The sequence below is a fragment of the Colias philodice genome, chromosome 2 (assembly GCF_061535455.1).
Source record: "Colias philodice isolate Cphi_HAF_F1 chromosome 2, ilColPhil1 Martin Lab GWU primary, whole genome shotgun sequence".
In the NCBI taxonomy this organism is placed as follows: Eukaryota; Metazoa; Arthropoda; class Insecta; order Lepidoptera; family Pieridae; genus Colias; species Colias philodice.
The window spans coordinates 5,067,165-5,088,055 of NC_143087.1; the positions used below are offsets into that span (position 1 = coordinate 5,067,165).

The 20,891-nt window shown below is 34.1% G+C and overlaps 1 protein-coding gene and 1 long non-coding RNA gene across 6 annotated transcripts in view; one reads left to right on the top strand and one right to left on the bottom strand.

The window, feature by feature from the left end:
- Positions 1–224: 224 nt before the first annotated feature.
- LOC149490398 (uncharacterized) overlaps positions 225–20,891 on the top strand; it is a 103,819-nt gene continuing 83,152 nt past the window's right edge. For 2 of the 5 annotated variants that reach the window (XM_089703777.1, XM_089703802.1), the window contains exon 1: positions 226–782. The gene's annotated coding sequence lies outside the window, so the exon portion shown is untranslated. Of the gene's footprint in view, positions 807–20,891 lie in introns of all 5 variants that reach the window. The other 3 variants (XM_089703809.1, XM_089703786.1, XM_089703794.1) reach the window with 3 other exon arrangements.
- LOC149490399 (uncharacterized) lies at positions 11,518–13,388 on the bottom strand. Its single transcript, XR_016316658.1, has 3 exons — positions 13,225–13,388; positions 13,037–13,098; positions 11,518–12,961 (listed from the first exon to the last, which is right to left on the bottom strand). It is a non-coding gene; the product is annotated as an uncharacterized LOC149490399 (long non-coding RNA).

Sequence of the window (20,891 nt, forward strand, 5' to 3'; positions counted from 1 at the left end):
TAGTTACTACATCAACAGGGTTTTCAAGTTGTGAAGTATTACATAACTTATAAGTATCACAAAGCTTATGTATTAATGAATTTATGGAGATGAAAATAATGTTTATTTATATAAACATCAGCGGAAGCTTCTTGTGATTGTTTTCGTTTAGAGCGGCGAATGCAGAGTGGCGCGCGCAGCCGGCGGCAGGCAGCGGCGGTGCCGGCGGTGGCGGTGTGGACTGTGGAACACGGCGAGGCGCGGGGTCCTCGCGCGCCATACGGTCGGCGGCGCCCTCGCCGTTCAGTCACTGTCTGACTACGAGGGAATGAGTGTTGTCATTTCGTTCGCGGTCTGCTACGACCGCATCACTAATATTTATACCTAATTCGCAATCGACACCGCTCACATTAATGAACTATTAAGACTGTAGACTCCTTATTACTTTACGAACCCGGCTTCAAAGTTGACGTGTGATTGTTTGGCCCAACTGACAGTGTGCGTGTTGTGCTTTATCGATAATATAACCTGTAAGACTTCAAGGGCACGGACAACTTTGTGCTTTGGATGCGGTGTAAGAAGCTGTTCTAGGGATTTTGGCCTTGTCGGCTGTTGCTCTTTTATAAAATGTAAGTGGGCGTATTCGAAAGTTTGAAAATCGATCGGGTGACGTGCGTGCGTGGGATTGCGTTTACGTAATCTTTGTTTACCTTGGGAATATGCACTGTGCTAACTGATTACTCCGTTACACCTTTAATTCCTTCATCTTCGGCAATTGCGGAATCACCGATATCTTCTTACGGGTGAGTATTCAATTTAGTTGGAACGTCGTTTCTTTCACAGTTTCTTTGTTTATGTATTGCTTCGGTATTAGTTGTATTGAATTTTATTTTGTTTAATGCCTTTTTAATTGCTCTATGCATCTCTTAGATTTCTATTTAGTTTTAGTATTTAGATACTTTAATGCTATTGCTGCTTTAAATTAAGCACTTCGCATTATTTTTGTTATATTTTTTGTATGATATAGACGAAAATTTATTCTAACGAGAATTTCAGCAATTGGTAATTAGCTACACCTGATTGGAACACTTGTCGGCTTTATGTCTTCAATTATAAAAACTATTCACTTAACATAAACCAACAATAATAATCAGAGCCTACAAATTTACTGTTTAAAGCACTGTATTATTTTAATTTCTGCTTATTTTGTCTAGTAGTTTAATTTAAAATGTATTCCCGTTTATCAACCCCACGGATATTTCGCAGAGTTTAATGTAATAACTATAGTTTTTTTTTATTACTAAGAAGGTGCAGGTTTGAAAGTCACGAACTCCATTATACGGCGAGTAAATTGACTGGTTTTTATGGGAATATCGTACAATGGAGACGGGTTTTGCATAATAGGCTGCGTGTGAGAAAGAAATAAAATTTAGACGAGTTTCGTTTTAGTGCCACGAATCACATATCGCCCTTAGGCTTTTTGTGTCAATATTAGGGGTTATGGGCAACTATAGCGAACAAGCTAGGGACTTGTAGTTCTTTCAGGCGAAGCATTCATATTTCATGAGCACCGGTCTGAGGCACAATGGCGTCGCGATGAGGTCGTTGGACGGGCATAGCTTTTAACTTCCACTTCTCGCGTGCATTTTTTTGTTTATATGCATGTTTATTTACTATGCGTTAATAAAGTATCAGTTGTGCATTGGGTATAGTACATATTTTAAATAATATATGTCCCTATATCTACTTCGCAACCTGCTGAGTACATTAATAAGGATTAAATATCTTAAGAACCTATAAAATGGACATACCCTAACGCTGTTAACACGCTCAGGAATAGAAATAGCTTTTAAGAGAATCATTAGTCCCATGGGAAATTAAACGAATTAGATACGAATAATATGTAGATAATATTTAAATACGACACGGTGTCAGAATTTTAGTGTGGTATAGGTACTATTAGCAATACCTAATGGAATTTGATTGTCAGCTGATCCTTATCTGTAAATTACGAATTAACTATTTTAATTATAGATAGTGACAGTAATTAGAGCTTCATTTTTCTTTTGCGAGTAGCAGTTGTGAAATAAAATGTATGTTTGTAAACAAATCCAGACGGAATGAGATGTCATCAGTGGATCGGGCCGTGAGTCAGAATGATGCCATCGAGAGCACGCTGCACGACAGGAGCTGTGGCGCCGACCACTATTTTTAATGCGACGCTAACATAAATATTTTTACTTTGATAGAAAAAAATGGAACAAGCCATCGGCTACAATCGAGTGTGCTTACAGTAACGAAATCTCTGTCATTCTACCTACCTAGATAGATTTACTGTTTTGCTCAAAAGATTTATACTTTCTCTCACTTCTACTAAATGGATTGTAAAATGTCTGACAAGAGAATATTAATAGGTATTAGCTACTGTTATTATGATAATTTATCTTAAGAATTTCAGTACATTTCATATTGTGAATTGTGCGTTGAACCGTCGCGTTGGTAGTATTCTTATTTTTCAATAATACAGTTATATGTTAATAATTTAATACTAAAAAAATAAATTATGACAAAATAACATTTTCTTCTACCAGTAATTCAAACATTTGCGATAGGTATTGCTTGAATATCAACGGCTCGGAAACTAGCTGCCGGCTGGTAGAGTATGCTTTCGTGTGCATATTTCTAACTCCATATTGCGTAGTAAGTAGTTCCTAGGTAATGTATGAATGTAGGGTCTACTTATCTGCGACGCACATTAGCGCTCTCGAGGGACGACAATACGTACCTCCACTCACTTCGTACGTGTAATGAACTAGAGCGCTATAATAAACATACCGGGGTAAACTTCATAATAAAACCCCACTTCCGTGATGAGGAACACGACTTTGCAGTATTTTAAATATAAATGAGAATGTCAGGGGAGGAACACCACTATGGACCAAAAACTTTGCCACTTAAATACAACAATATTGAGATCCCAATGTGACACTTTATGAAAAATATTTTAATTCGGATAGGTACATACCTGCAAGTGGCATTCATATAAATGTATTTATTTTCATATTATCGTTTGAATTGAATAATTTAGCGCATCCTGTTTCATTTAAGTATCTAATTGACATTAAAGAATTAATAATATATAATAGCTGAATTGTTTTTGTAATATTCAACTTCCCACACACTCATTCTCGAGTTTATTGATTAATTATTTATCTAATAGGTGTAGGTAAAATTTTCAAGATAAAAATAATGTACAAAGTTTTTAATATTGCATGAATAATATGAAGTTTTTATAGTGCAATGAACGTGTTGAGAAACGAGGAAATTATGTATCATGAGTAGGTTCTAGGTAATCCATACTATACTAATATTATAAATGCGAAAGTAACTCTGTCTGTCTGTCTGTTACTCAATCACGCCTAAACTACTGAACCAATTTTCATGAAATTTGGTATGGAGATATTTTGATACCCGAGAAAGGACATAGGCTACTTTTTATCCCGGGAATATGACGCAATCCCGGAAATCCCTCGGGAACGGGAACTATGCGGGTTTTTCTTTGACTGCGCGGGCGGAAACCTAGTAATATAATATGTCGCTATTTGGTTTTAAAATTTAAATCCAAATAGCGATAAATATTAAATATGTACCTAGATGTATATAACTCAAATCGTGATTTACACTTTCCACAGTGTCAAAAAGACTAATGAAGGAGAACTAGTTTGTAAATAATGTATCGAAATAAATTACTATTTTACGAATTAATTAATTGAGACAGGCACATTTGCAAACACTGCCTACACTTTTTCGGTTTTATTATTTATTTTTTTCGAATAAGCTAATAACTAACAACTTTCCATTTTATCTAAAAATAGCTTGCAAGTGCTCAACACACTACTACATATTTTAAGGAAATTATATTACTTTCTAGTTTCTCTTTATATTTATGTATTCACGGAATTGCTTTTACCGATGTAATAAAAAATAAAAATACATTGTACATTTATTCTCCTTATCCCTGCCTGCTCTGTTAGTTATTAGACTTAAAAAGGACAAAAGAAATTTAATAATAATTTGAAATACATACAATTTTAAGTAGCCATATCCGCCCTCGCATATAAGTTATTATAACATAAGAATACCGCTGACGTATAAGGGTGCACTCACACACATCAGTCACCGTCACGGCACGTCACCGGACAGGATTAAAAAAAAATATGTATCAATAGTTCTAGTATGACTCTGTTCCCACACGACAGTCGCCGGCACGAAATCTATCAGTGACGTCACCGGTCAGGCACGTCAAATAATCTTTCCATACATGTATCATACTTTTATCCCCACTCACCCGGTGCCGTCACGTCTCAGTTCAGTCAGCGTCGTGCTACCGTCAATTGCTACATGTTCTCTAGCGTGACACACGTCTAATCACTGACTAACCTGATGTATGTGTTCAATGATTCAGTCAAACCGGCGACGTGACTGACGGACAACATGACGGTGACTGGTGTTTGTGGATACGTACACGAACCGTCACCGATCAGTCATCGGTGACTTGACGGTGACTGATGTGTGTGAGTGCACCCTTAATCTCATTATTTATGGCTCAAGGGGTCCGTTTCTTACCTCATCCTGAAAATCTTTTACCTTCGTATGGAATCAACTTTCTTATCTTACGGATTTGCTTATTATTTTTGCTCTCATATAAAGATGTACTGGCAGAAAATAAATCTTCTGATCTAATCGCAAAAATTACAATATTGTATTAGGTATAAACATGTTTATATTCTGTTATAGTTATACAAAGATATATTCTGTTACACAGAAATATATTACTAAATCTATCTATAGAATCTTCAGTATAAGAAATACGATCACAAGAAAAATAAGTTACATAATAGTGAATCTAAGGTCTAGGCCATAATCTTGTTAATAGCCTGGGGTCAAATAATAATTAGTTTTCAAGCCAATTCATGTACCGGGTTCCGTACAATCGGGGTCGAGGCTAGACTGATTACTTTCATTAATGCATGACTTACCTGGACCTCGCGGACCTGGCTGCTTGAGTATTGGATTGCAGTAATGTGAACTCGGATATCAAACAAAAACCACACGAGATAATATAATTATTCACCATTCAATACATATTTATAAAGATGTTATATTTATTTTTAAAGATTATACAAATGGAGTTAATGGAAGTTACAAGGGGAACGAAGCATTTTTGGACATAATAACGTGATTTAATTTAAGATCAGTTGCATAAAATTTCGAGAATGTTGGTTTGGTGGAATTGCATGTTGGTTCAATTCCCATAGCTTTTTTTTTTATTGGTAATAGGGAAGCGCTTGACCACAAGGCACAATCTCGCCTGATGTTAAGCTGAGATCAGAGATGTGGTCTGAGATGGAACGCGCTTCCCTAGAAGGTACCTGTTCACTCTACGCTTGAAGACCCCCATATTGTACTCGTCGGGGAACACAGACTCAGGAAGCATGTTCCAGTCCCTCGCGGTTCGGATAAAGAATGTGGAACCAAACCGCTTAGTCCGGGTACATGGAACGTCCACCATATGGCGATGCCTAGAGTCTGTGCGCCTCGACGATCGATAGAAGAACGGGGATGGCGGAACGAGATCGTGCAGTTCCGCAGCGCACTCTCCAAAGTGTATCCGATAGAAGACCGATAAGCTGGCCACTCTGCGGCGGTGACCGAGGCTCTGGAGCTTTTTGCCTACTAGGTCATCGTCGTTTATGAGCCTCTTGGCACGCCTCTCTATCGCCTCAAGCGCCTCCAGCTGGTACTTGGCGGAACCGTCCCAGAGGTGAGAGCAGTTTTCCATGCACGATCGGACTTGTGCTTGATAAAGGTTGAGCAACTGTCCCGGGCTGAAATACTGTCTTATTTATTATCACATCATGCACTTATCCTTACAGCAATTCCCCTTGTGTTATTTTAATTAATTTTTCTCATACAAAAAACCATTAAGGTTTTTTGTATGAGAAAAATTAACACAAATAGGTAAGTACATTAAATGTATATTAGAGGACACAGACCGGAACCGACAAGTGCAGCCGAGCGAGGACATTTCAAGGTCGCACACGCCTTTATAATCTACTTTATCAATTTCAATTACTTAAAGAAATTGGAGGTAAAATATATTGATATTTTTTGCGAGCTTCCGTGAAAATGAGAAAGGCGTAGGTATTTAATTGTGTTCTATTACGTTTTCGATTACATGCTATTGTTATTCAAAAAATTCACGCAATCATTTAAACAAAATATCTAGTAATTATGTTACACGCGAAGGAATACTTTCAGTTTTCGAGCTCTTTAGTGGTAAACATCTTCATCTTTTTAGATTATGTAACAATTTTGAAATAAAAATTAAACGAAATTAAATTGTTAGGCCATATTTATGACAGTTGCGTGACTGCGGCTGATTGCAGCAAGATTTCTCTAGTAGACTTTATAAAAATTCTGTTTCTAATCATGGGCATTAAGATTCGAATGCCGAAATATATTTTTTGTTGGTTCACACTTATTTTCGGAGAAAACGCGCTCTGAACATGCGATTAGATCATAGAGCTCTATTTGGCCGTGTTATTTTGGCTTGAACTGTACTGTGTTTATTTGATTACATATTATTACCAAAGAAAGTGTTGCTTGTAATAAGTAGTGAACACATAGAAAGAAAAACGAATTAAGCAAGTATTTCATTAAGTATCATACACAATATGAGATTAACTAAACAAAAGAACTTATTGCACCTATTTCACATTGTATGTCATAGAAAAAAACAACACGTTTTAATGAAATGAAATATTTTTGGTTTATCAAAGTAAAACAATTTAGATTTCGTTGAAAGGCATCTATTGTTATTGATCGGAATTCGGAGCCTCCCTTCGGTACTGTGGTTGGACACGTGGAAATTGAAGATTACATTCTATTTTGTTTTCTATTGGGCCCTTCGTAAGACTACCAGAGACGTAGATAAAAGCAGGATTAGTAGCCCAACTATTCACTTAGGGGTAATTCCATAAAGTGGTCTGTGTGTAGTGGTGTATCTTAAGCTTTTTTATCTCTTTGCACAAATTAACAAAAAACAATTAAATTACATTAATGAAGCATCGATTGCCTTTTTAGTTTTTAATGATAAAAATGCCAGAATCGTAACAGAATATAAATACAATGTTGCAAAGCCACAGGAAGAGCTTTTAATAGATCCGCTGTCAGGAAATGGTTCTAGTCTTGTTTCAGAGGATTGCTCTTAATAAATCTTCGGAGCCCGTCACGGCGACATTCAGAGCGCGGTGCGTATCAAGTATCGATCTAGTGAATGGTAGCTCAGCTGCGTCGCCCCACATTTTACGGTTCTTGCCAATTCAGACAGTCCGCTCTGATCATCGGAAAATATTATTCTACTCTACCGGATTACTTAGCGAATACGTTAGCGTGTATATGTAAAGGAAAATGGGCTAATGGAATTGCCCTGTCAAAGATATTTATCATTGACTGCTTTCTCTCATTGAAAATACTGAAAATTACTTGGCGCGTGCGCAACTTTTACGCATGTACGTTGTACTGTGTACATGACTACATGTACATTGCGGATTGATGCGATTTTCCATTACAGGTAACCGTAAGTCAATGTAAATATGTATTATTTATTTTGTTTTTGTTGATTTTGAATTAATCAATCGAAAGTGAGAATAATTTATTATTGTACATTTTTATATACCAATTTTTTATCTTATTAGCGGATAATAGGTGTTGTATGAGTTGTATGACGCACGTATGGTAATCATTTACAGAACTAAATTATTTAAGCGACGCGGACGTTCAACGCATATATGTATACTACGAACAGTCAAATTGGACCATATAATGTGTGATTTGTTAAACGTTTAAATATAGGAACGTGCTTTAATGGGGTTACTGGTTACAGATTACGTAAACATGAGTGTGATCTTTTTAGTGCGTGGCCCACATAATGCATTGCAGTAAACATTTCGTCGCGTTTTGTATAAATTATGATTTCCAACAAGAAACATAAAACGCCATGTTTTGTTGCAACTTCAGTGAACAAATTTTATCGCGCAATATAACAAATGGTATTATTAAATGACAGTTGATGGATGAAAGTTTGTTATCGTGTTACAAAAACAGTTATCATGTTTAACGTTATGTTTTATAATTTTTTAAGCATACGTTCAATGCATGCAATGACATCTATACTAATATTATAAAGAGGAAAAGTTTGTAAGTATGTATGTATGTATGTATGTATGTATGGTTTTCACGCATAAACTACTGGACCGATTTCAAAAATTCTTTCACCATTAGAAAGCTGCATCTTTACTGAGCAACATAGGCTATATTGCATTTTCAAAAAAATTAGAGATCCTTACCAAAAATGCAATAATGTAACCCAAGGTGTAAAAAAATCCTCAATAAAACTTCTGTCATCGCGTGCGCTGCGGAATCTATTGAAGATAGAACAAAAAAATGTTCTACGGTATTATAGAATGGATCAATATCTACAAGAAAGTCCGCGATACCATATGTCCATCTTCAGTAGTTATGTTACTACAACAACTTTTTTACGTTTTCAAAGTAAAAAGAAGTGCCGACAGTAATCAAACCATGTTATCCATACACATATATTAATCCTTATCCCATTAAATGATGTTTTATTATAGACTGTTTCAATACCAGCAAAATACTTTTTAAATGAAAAGAATTGGATATTCCATTCAAAAGATATAACGAATTTTTAAAAGTGTCAATCTACAGAAAATAGTAGGTATACTGTTCGAGCAGGCCGTTATAGTGCGGGGGTCACGGAGGAATTCTACCAATATGCGTCTTGACGGAACACATCTATGAAAGATTTCCCCACTAAAACAAAAAAAAAGAAAAGGCCGTAGTGCGGGACGGGGTAAAGGTGATTTTCATGTGATTAAAAATTAAACCTATAGTCCGACCTATAGTAGACTTTTCACTGTAACGATATCGCTATCTATGCGGGTGAAACCGCAGGGCATTGCTAGTAATAAATAATTATTAATATGTCGTAATTATGTATGTTTTGATAAATATTTTCTTCATATTATTTTTAAATATACTAATATAAATTAAATGATAAAGTATACGGTATTCAAAATTTGTACAAAAATTTTCTTCCAAATCCTTATGGCCTTCTCACTACAAAATCACATAAGTACTTACATCATACATTAAGCCTAACATGTCGCCTGTGTCTTCAAATGCAGACCAAATACTTCCCGTATGGTCAGGAATACGTACTTACATGGTAATGTATCGGAAGGTTTGCATAACACCAGATGTTCAGTGACTCAACGTACAAGTAGGTGTTTCTACTTTAGGGCTGAGAGCACACGTGTCGATGGTATCATAATATGCTAATACCATTAGTGAAATGTTGAATCATTAGTGTTGATAATTCGGACTAAGCTTCGTTTTATATTATACTAGCTTCCGCCCGCGGCTTCGCCTTCGTGGTGTTTTTTTGCAATAAAAGGTAGCCTTTCTCAGGGTCTAAAGATTGTCTGCGCCAAATTTCATCAAAATCGGTAGAGAGGTTTAAGTGGGAAAGCGTAACAGACAGGCAGACAGAGTTACTTTCGCATTTATATAATATTAGTAGGGATTTTTTTTCTAATTAAAGTAAGTAATATTATGACCTCCGTACTCCGTAGTATTGAAACTCTTAACATTTATTTATTCAACAAGAATATTCAGATTGAATTTTCATCGTTTTTTATTCGTTTTCAACGATTGTTACAAAGATACTTCAAAATTTGAATAGAATGGGAAAATAATGCAAAAAGGACGGATACCCATGATCAATACCCGTCCCTTGATGTCTATTGATCGCCATTGTTCCTACTCACCCATTTTGATCTTGATAATTTCAATATTGACTCGCTCGTCACCTTTTGCTGTGCTCTATATTGCCATTTTGATATTTTAATTTTCTAATTACAATATTTATTTTTGCTAAAGTCGAGTTATTATATTTTTAGGTAAGAATTAATATAATAATTATTAGGTAAACTGATAATACCTTCAAAAGGTAATGCGTTAATTTAACAAACTTGGATTTAATAGTAATTTATGCATGTTATGGTTTTACGGCTAAACCACATTGATTCAGATTTTTGTTAAAATATGTAATTGAAAACCGATGATCAATTAGCTAGTAAAACTCAAGGATGGATAATCTTCATTTGTTTTGTTTGTGAACACTATAGTCATATAGTGTGCTGTGTGACTATAGCGACACCGGTATTATAATCATAGCATAGGTATTCGATTTAATGCCTACCTAGTTGTTAGTAATAACACCCATGTAAAATGACCACTGGATTCCGTTAGTTGCAATACCTACTCGATATTTATGAGAACCGTGAGAAATGTTTAAAATCAACTTTCCGCTATTATTGCCACGCAAGAAAAACTGCATAAATAACTCGCTTAATGCTTATATTTCTTACATTCGCGACGCTAACTTGTACACCTTAGCTCGCGTATGTATTATTTAGGTCATTGAACTAACGGTTTTATAAGAGTAAATTTATTCCTTTATCGTGACTGAAACGACACGTAACATCATTAAGTTTTCATGCATCATTAAACAATCAATTATGAACAATAACAGATAATGACTTATAGCTAACTTGGAAGAAATGTTCTGTCGATACATAAGAAATATATCGGCATGTATTTGGCAGGTATCATAAATTATTTTCCCACTTTTACTGGCAAATCAAGCGGAACTAATATAATTACTGTTTGCCCTTTTAATTGGAATCGATTTTGTGCTGGACGGTGACACTAATCTCTGTCTATACGATTGAGCACGTTCTCTTAGTTTCTGAGTTTGGACATATTAGCTAGGTACTATCTTCAACTTCGTCTATGTTTCGTTTTCTGACCGCAGCTGTTATTTCCTAGGCTATTGTTTCCAAAATTTCAAAGCGATGGCATGAGAATTATCGCCGGAATAAAACTTTCATTTAAAAAAGTTGCACTACACTTTACTAAAATTTGATAAAATGTTTACCTACTACAAGCTGCTCATCCTTGCTTTATACAGGCACACATACCTATAAAATTAGACTATTATAGTTAAAACATATTTTTTTCTTTATAAAAGTTATTATGTACATGTAGAAATATAAGTAGGTACATACAAAATAACATGCAAAATACGTAAACATATTGAAATATTAAATGTAATATATGAACATAGCAGTTGATAGCGACCGTGAACGTCAGAAATGTACAAAAGTAATATAAACTTACTTCGAGTAACAATGTCTGGAAATAAATGGATCAATAAATTGATAAAAAGCGTGGTCTCGACTCTCGGCGTATGTAGTGGGCGGTGTAAGGTTTCGAAGGCTTTTGTGAGGCGCTCACGTGGTGATTGACAAATTGCCGCTTAGCCAGTGTTACAGGGATATGCGCCCATCTACACCGATCGTACTGTGCTTCGTCAACTGAGCTTAAGACGATACACAAAAAAAAATCCACTGCTTGGCGGGCGGAGTCTAATAGCTCGCTATCGCGAACGCGGGTGTGCGCGAAGTCATTCTTGCAAACTCGCCGCGCTGCCGCTGGCCGACTCGGGACAAACATGTATGGAGTCGTCATACAGTTATAATATTGTTATACATATATTTAATTGTTGATTTATTGGTTTTATTTTCTTGCTTATAAACAAATAATCTTCTTTTTAACAACTACTTAGACATTATTAATAATTATTATTATTTCGTAATGTTTACTTTATTACAAAATAATACAGGTTATAAATAATCTTTAAAATAACAAAAAATATTGTTACTCTGAAAAAATGAAATGGTACTCAATAACGCGGACTACTGAATGGATTTAGATAGAATTTGATGCTGATGTAGATATTACATCATGCCCAGAAATGAAAGGTAATTTTTGAAAGAAGTTATAAACCCTAATTCTTCTCAGTCAAAGTCAAGAGTGGAAGATATCACTAATACAGTAAAACTGATGCGAAACTTTGGATGTTAATTTGTATATTTTTTTGTTAGTTGTTACTTAATCACGTCAAGACTACATTACCAATTTTGATAAAATATAGCTAATTGCCTGGATTTACACATAGGATACTTTTTATCCGAACTGAACACTTCTGTGGGATAAGACAGGATTCACGATATAATCTAATTCCACGCGGGCAAAGCCGCGGTCGGAATGATATTTTTTTAAATAAAAAAATTGTTTAAAAAAAAACACAAAATATATTGACGCATGTATTTATTTTTTGCACTCTATTATAATTGTAATTATTCATTACAAATAATCAAAATAAAATAGCCAGAACAAAGTTAGGCCCTGGTAGGGTAGGTAGGCAGGTACAGCAATGTGAGACGAACACTGGCTTATTTATACCAATAATAATATATTATAAACATTAAATTAAGTTTACTTTCTTACAACAAAAATACATAATATTAGCTAATGTGAAAGCGAATCAACCAATCATCCCACAAAAATGAAATGTGCACACAAATATTCATCCAAATCGGTTCATGTCATTAGGAGGAGTGACTGCAGCGCCATCTTCCGGGCCCAATTGTGTTTCCAGATCACCCAGGAACTCAATTTAATATACTTACACAAAATTTTTCGAAATGAAAACTCACATTAGTATGTAAATATGAATATAAACCTGTTTTATTACTAAGCAATTTCCCGCATAGGTGTAGTAAGTATAAATGAAATAAATATCAACATCAAATTCTTTATACAACATACTTATCTACCACCTTCTAAGAAATGTAATTCTTGAAATTATTTCGTATTTTTTTTAAATATAATACTACTCCAATGAGCTCCTGTTCCATATTACGTCCACCATACTTCCACTAAGTTCACCATGATTTTTTATTTCTTTGCACTTTGTTGCTTTTTGCTAAAAATGGAATCATGCGATAAAACCCAGTAGAGCTTTGATAACATACATTTTTGACTGAATAAAGGTACTTACGAAGGAGTGGGTTCACATTGTGAATAATCAGTGGGTTTATTTTCCTTCTGGATTCCGGATTTCTGAACAGATTATTTATGCTATAAATGAAAAAATCTTACACATTCGTTATGTACTTAAAACAGGGGTACATATCAAACATCGTCTATAATACAATTATCATCAAATTTAAAATAAAACCAACTTACTTCATTAATTTGTTCCAATTGTAAGCATTCTTTTTCCTCCAACCTTTATGTTTCTTCTTCTTATTTTCTTTATTGTCCCCATTTGTCTCATTTTGTCTTATCGTGTTGTCACCCTTTTTTACGATTGCGCGAGCGACACAAGTTCCCCGTGTGACGGCCGTAGCGGGAATGACTCGTGCAGCGATCGGGGTAGGAAGGTACAGGGCGGCTCTCGCTATATTGGCTGGTCGCGCGCTAATTTCAAGTATTTCTTGTTTATTTCCAAACCATCGCATATTTCAAAATTCTAACACGGTAGACGTATAGGTTGTATATTTTATAGTTAATATCCAAAAAGTCGTAACTTTACGTTTGTTATTTTGAAGATGCCAGAGATTAAAAAAAAATAACAATGATAACTTTGTATTTTTTTTCTATCGAGAAAATATCATGGAATCATGTTTCTAAAACGGTAGACGTATTGTGTTACTATTGAACTTTCTTGTCAAGAATTTTCATCACGACAACTTTAATAATATAAAAATTACGAAGGTTTGAAAAGGGCCGTAAATGTTAGAAAAATTAATTCATCACCTTAAAGCTTATGTTGGAAGCACCTACTGTACTATCATGACCAGAAGTTGTTTAGAGTTAACGTTAATCCTTTTTAACATACTTATACTACATCGTGAAACGTATGTCTACTTACAAAATTAAATATTCAATCCGATATTAATCCCGAATAAAAAATAAAAAATAAATTGTAGGATTCATACCCAATCGGGTAGATCGGGAAAAACGAAAGCCTTGTCTGCGGTTAATCGTCGAAATCGATTAAAAGCACTACACCGAGTTCTATTTGCAAAGCGCACATAAAATATACGTAGGTACCAATGTGGCTCAGAGAGTTTGGAAATTCTGTATAAATATATGTTTTCAACCTTTTTTCAACGTCATTTCACGATCGTACACCTTCGACGGGTGGTGTCGTGATTTTACCAATAAATTTTACATTTCGATTCGCTCTTCAATTTCCTTCACCTAACCATACGGATATCGTCCTGTTCAAATCGTATTATCCTTTTTCTCCGAATATAGATATAAAATTGTATTGCACGTATTATTTTGTTGTAAACCAAACTTTACGTATGGATGGATATGAGCATAATTTATGATGAAGAGTAAAGTAAATTAATAAGTAACCAATACAAATTTTCATTACATATTTTTAATGTTTATAATATCGAAAATAATCACCGAAACTTCTGCATAAAACTTGAAATTAATTACAGCCACACGTCAACATGACCTCTGACTGCTATTTTTAGTCCTCAATGCGGACAGCTAGTAATAAATATAGATGATTTCATCGTTTGGTAAACCTTGTTTATCAGAAGAATAGTGATGACGTGGTATGTTTTAATTTTTTGTACCAAAATGCGTAAAGCAATTTAAAAACCACCTTTATGCGTATTGTTTACTTGTTTATATTGAAACTTATAAAACGACTACAACGATGATGAATTAATGAGCATTCAGTACATGAAAATATTAGAAATCTGTTTTCAAAACGTATGAAGATAATCATTTTTATGCTAGATGAATTTATGGAATATATCTTTGTCCAGCAAAGATTTGTCCCCAGTTAAGATACCCGGAAGAAACCCACTTCGAGATGAATCCGCAAATAGACGAGATCAAAGAATACCGCGAAGGGCTAAACGCAGAGGCCAAAAAATGAGGGGTATCTGAATATCTTAAGATGAATTGTTAAGATTTTAGAAAATACCGAACATGGAGAGTGCTTGTAATTGTTGAATAAATGTAAACACAATTTTAATAAAAAATAAGAAAGTACTTTCATGCAAAGAATAAAATTTTAAAATGCTAATTTAGTAATGCATTTTAATTATTTAGTTAATTAATTAATTATTTTATATTAAACAATAAAACCACTTTCATGCCGTCTATTTTATATTTAACAATTTATACAATAAAAAAGCGAAAGCATCTTGAAATTTTCTAAATTATGGAATTAGAAGTAGGTTTATTTATCGACGTAAAAAAGTTAGGTATCTAGTGAAATAAAAAAATCTGTTTCAGGCAAGTTAAAAAACATAAAAAGTTACAAACATTATATTATTGCGTGAGAGGATCATGCTAAATTAGCAATATTTAATTTGGAATTTGATTTGAATGTTTATGAATTTTATAGAAATTATCATAATCTAAGATATTATAAGAATTTTCACAATGTCTCGCAATAACTATAATTAAAATCGGTTTATAATTGAATGACAATTGATTTTATGCAAGCAATACAAAAACTAACAAGCTCTTATAGTATTTGTCGTATAACATCTAACTATGAGTTATTATTGTAATTTGTAGAAGCTGTGTGTGCACTCTACAAAAACCGCAACGCCATATAAATCGCTGCGGCAAACAACGTTTATTTAATGTTTTATTATTTACACGTTCGTTTATTCGTGTGGAGTGACGTTATTTTTTGTAAAACTTAACTACGCTTTACTTTCCATATGTATTAATGTTCTATTTCCATGTTCCAATGTTCTATACCAGTGTAAATTTCAAGCAAATTTATTATTAAAATTATAACTTGAAATATGATTAAAAATTTAATTCGACCATACACGTATAATGGTTTTACTTTTACGTGTGGTGCATACTAATTAAGCCATGAAATGTTTTACTCGTTAAACGTAAAAACAATTGTATGTGTATTTTTGTTAAAGGGAAATGCATTTACATATCAGTAGCACCTCGTTAAGTCGAACCTCGATAAGTCAAAAACCTCCAAACCTCGAAAAAATGTCTTGTTCCCTTCCCTTCGAACCCGAAAACCTCCGTTACTTGAAATATTTACCCTCTGTTAGTCGAAATTATCACCGAGTCCCTCCAAGCCATTTTGGTACATATTTTCACTCTATAACTCGAAAAATTAAATTTGACCTCTGTATCTCGAACATAGCAACGTTTTATTTTACAACCTTTATAACTTGATCATTTGGAATTTATTACCTCTATTGTTCGAACAAAAATAAATAACCGCCTTTAACAACTTGCCGACAGTACAAGTACACTATTGTTTCTTAGAAAACATTTTAGGAGTATACGATAATAAATTTATGACTCACGTAAACACGTGTTTGCATTAAGTTTCTAATGACGAAATTATCGATTCAGTAGCTCAGAAAACCGATACTAATGATTAAGATGACATAGAAGACGTGAATAGTACATTCGCTCCATAGGTTTCCACCAAAGAGGCAAGAACCGCATTGAATACCTTACAAAATTTTATAGAGCAAACCAGTTTCAGAAGCAAACCAGTTTCAGAAGAAAAATTTTCTGCTCTTTATAGATTAGACAATGCTAGAGAACAACCAAATTATCTAAAGCAAATAATATAATAAATACTTTTTTTAATGCCACATTTTTTATTTTAAAATGATTTGAAAAAATGTTGATTTGTAATAAATAAAAACATGTTTGTCACCTCTGCAAGTTGAATTTTAATTTATTTTACCTCTCTAATTCAAAATTTATAAGAATAAACCTCAAACTCTTTATGTTCAATCAAAATCTGCCTAAGTCGAAATCCTCCATAAGTTGAAAACTCTATAACTCGAATTTTTTGGCGTCTCCCTTGATATTCGACTTATAGAGGTGCTACTGTATATTTTCTTCTTTATAACATTTAAGAATGTGTATAAATGGGTCATGTCGACATCATATAGTACCTAGATTACCTAGCTTATTTTTTTAAAGATACGTACTAAATTGTATAATTCCTAAATTATTGCTTATTTATGTGGATTTATACAATTATCGGCCAGATATCATTAAAATTGAGAATGTGTGCTCTACCTTGGCATACTTAAACTACTAAAAAGGCTTGGCCTACGAAGACACCGAAAATTGTCGCTAATCAGCTTGTTTAGAAAATTCAGTATAAGTCAAAATTAAGTACCTAGAAGGAAAACGCTTGTTTAGTTTCAATAAATTCTTATTGATTTTTGTTAAAGCCGAGTTTCTGCTCAATTATTTAGACGAATCTAGAGCTCGTAGCTATTTATATTCTATACGAAAGACACGTTTCAAAGCTTTACCCGATTTAATAAGTTGAACTGTAGGTACTTTCTATCTCTCCTGAGACATCAGTTAAGTTAAGTGTGATATAAAATAGTATGAAACTGCATATGTATAAGGGCCAGTTTTCGATGTGAATAATAAAGAACCCAGTTGTTGCGAGTTGAACGGAGGTCACGTCTTTACCACATGGGTGGCGGTTTGAAGCTTGCTGTATGTAATAAGTACACTTGTTGAACAGATAATAAATCGTCTATAATATTACATTGGTCTTTACACAGAATGAAAAGTAAACGCAAAACTGAACGCACTATGGGCCTCAACGTAGAAGATTGATTTTATGTTCTGATACATATGTATTTGACAAAACTTATTACCTGAACCATATTTTCTTTAAGGTTTAACAATTACCTGTATAAAAATTTTTTCAAATTTCATATGAATATAAATTTTAAAGAAAAAGTTGTTTTAAACGTATAAATGCATAGTTTAAGATGCAAATAGCGTCCTATTAGGTGCTGTTGCTTAACTATCGTGCTTTTTATGTCAGCATTTCGTCTTGGCCAAAAGTGGCTCGTGACATAAAAAGAAAAAGTGAGCCACTAGTAATTATATCAGCGCGGTGAAGGGATCACGCATTCGATTGTTTATTGCCTTTAGCGCCGGATGTTTCTGTTCCCTTCTATTTAGACGTCAGTGTTGTATATACAAATACCTGTGTATTTATATCTCCAGCATCGAATGAATTATTCTTTCCTGCCTATATGGAATCTTTGTTTAGATCAATGATACATTATTATAGATATCTTAACAAGAATCACTCTTCTATTTCGGAAGTACCAAGTAAACGGTTACTATTTTATATACCTACATAAACTATTCAAGAAAGGCAAGTAATCAAACAGTCATTAAAACGACAGCACTTGCAACGTTTACCTCCTGAATACCAATGGGTTCGAAAGCATTTCCTTTTTACTCAGACAAGATTAGCAACTTTAAATGGATTCGACAGCTTGCCTCAACCTCGATGTCATAGGAAGCTTTCTAGAGAAATCCTTATGACATTTTGATCCAAATGCGATTATCATTTGATGTCCATTTGTTGAAAAATGTTTAATTCAGATACAGTGAGGTAGGAACTAGGAAGTTATATCAACATCTTGGATTGTCGCAATCTATTACCCATTCATTTTGATTGTATGAGAATAAACTAGTCCTTACAACGCAGTATCACGACTTCGTTTGACTGACTTTCTCTTGCACGATCGTTCTATATACCCTTAAGGTAGTTATGATGTTTAGAGCTCTCATATTTTATATTATAGGGAAAGGAGTAATTTTTTAACTGCATTATGTACACTGGAAGAAAGAATTTATAATTTATGATATACATAATATAAAAAGTGTTATTTTTATTGATGATATTTCTTTTCAAACATTTTGTAATAAAAACTTGAGAAAAGTTAAGTGTATTGCTAGACAACTCTATTTAATATTTGTTAAAACATATAATTATTTATAACATACTTACATAACGGGGTCGGCGAAGCCGGGGTAAGTAGTAGCTCTGAATAATAACAACTCATACCAATTCGGCAATTCATCACATTTGCTACCTCCCTAAATCTGGTGCGACAGGTCTAGAGTGCGTTTGGTTGGAAGTATGATAACCGAAGTGTTCTAAACATTTCGGTTATCAATGGATTGCGTTGATGCATATGGAGACAGTTTAATCGCTTAAGCAAATAGTGCTAAAGGTTACTAAACTGTACCGTGAGAATTTGTGTCGCAGTCGATTGTCATTGAACGTTGGGTAATGCAGTATTTCAATTTCAGTTTTTCAGATATGGTTGCATTCACAAAAAATATGTTCTTGAAGGAAATATCTAGTCGAGATATTTCCATTAAAATATAATCGAGTCTCATTGAATTATACGTCTAAATGAGCTTTAATTTAATTACACAATTAATGTAATTAATCAGATGGGTACAGTAGTGTAAAAGTTTGAAGTTGAAGTTTTGGTATTGGGTAAAGTTGAACACTTGGGCATATTAAAATATGCAACGTGTGCATGTACCCATGCGGCTCGGCTCGCTCGGAGGTCATGCACTTATCCTCCCACCACCCTGTAATTATAAACCATGAACCCACCCGCACGTTATCGTTTCTTTAGAATTATCTAATAAGTCGTGTGTTCGCTTCTAATTCGCATGAGAACACTTGCGCTTTCCCCCCGATGCAATTAATTACCAATGTTATTCAACATGTACCGCATTATTTTACGCTCCACGGATTTGCTAGTTTTTCCGGTGGTGCTTATGCTCGCTATAATGTCTCTCTCAAGGCGAATATGAACACGATTTTGACATTTCTGGTCCAATTCTCTCGGCTTATAGTCTTACCAAATGCCACGATTGTGTTCGTTTCGTAACACGATCTCTATTTTAATAAAACATAGCTTCGCAAAAACAGAATATGGCCACATAAATACGAACTTAGTTAAATCCAGTAAAAATCATTCACTCTTTATATCTCGAAGGGCTACGCTGAGGATTTATAGCTACTGGCTTTTCAGTTTAGATTTTATGTTAGTACGCAAGTACAATAATCGTAAAAGAAGGCTTCACGTCGAAAACTGTGTAAACTGTCCGCAAAGCGTTAAGGAAAATGCATTACTTCCTAAAGCGAATAGAGACCGTTTCCTTTAAGGGTCCTTTCGAATAACGGATCGGGCCATTAATGTTCTACTTAAAACAGGCCCAATTTAAAAATTCTACCGTCTACTTTAGTGTTATATTCGATCTTAAAAGTTGGAAAATGTTCTATTTTACTTGATTATCATGGCGCAAAATTTGGTTATTTCAAGATACCCTTCATAACACAATATGCCCTCAGTAATAAAAGACGTCTATAAATTTATATTTCCTGTTTATGTTTCATATGTTTGGGGAATGACTTCTCCATTTGGAATAAATCAATATTATGAAGGTCTTCATGTAAACTTTGTTCATGTTGATGTTTGCCATTATTTAGCATGGCTCTTTTATGCGCATTACTATTAACTATAATAATAGGTACATGACTAGAGTCTAGACGTAATACATTGCTGATATTTTAAGCTCATTGTGCTATTTTATGATTGTATCGTATGAGGTTTTATACGCTTGTGACTTATGTGTATTTATGCTTTTGTAAATACCTTCTGTACAACACATTTTTAGGCATGTATTCACTCAGCAGCCCGCAATGCAGAGTTACGCTCATTAGTCGAAGAGGGTTGAGCTCTATAGAGCAATATAAAAAGCCTGTTTGCTTTGTGCGTCTAATCATGCTAGAAATTCTTTGCATGCGTGATACATGCAACAATTATGAGTAAAGTATAAAAGGTTGCAGTACTTTTGACACTGCACTATGAGATTTGAACTTTCTCATTCAAAATAATTATCGGACATCGAATTTTACTATTATTAGCTGAATATGTTAGTATTTTAACAATACATAATTTCAGGCCTTTAAATAGAATGTTTAGCAATACAAAGTTTTTTTATTTTGAGTGTGAATATAGTTAATGCTA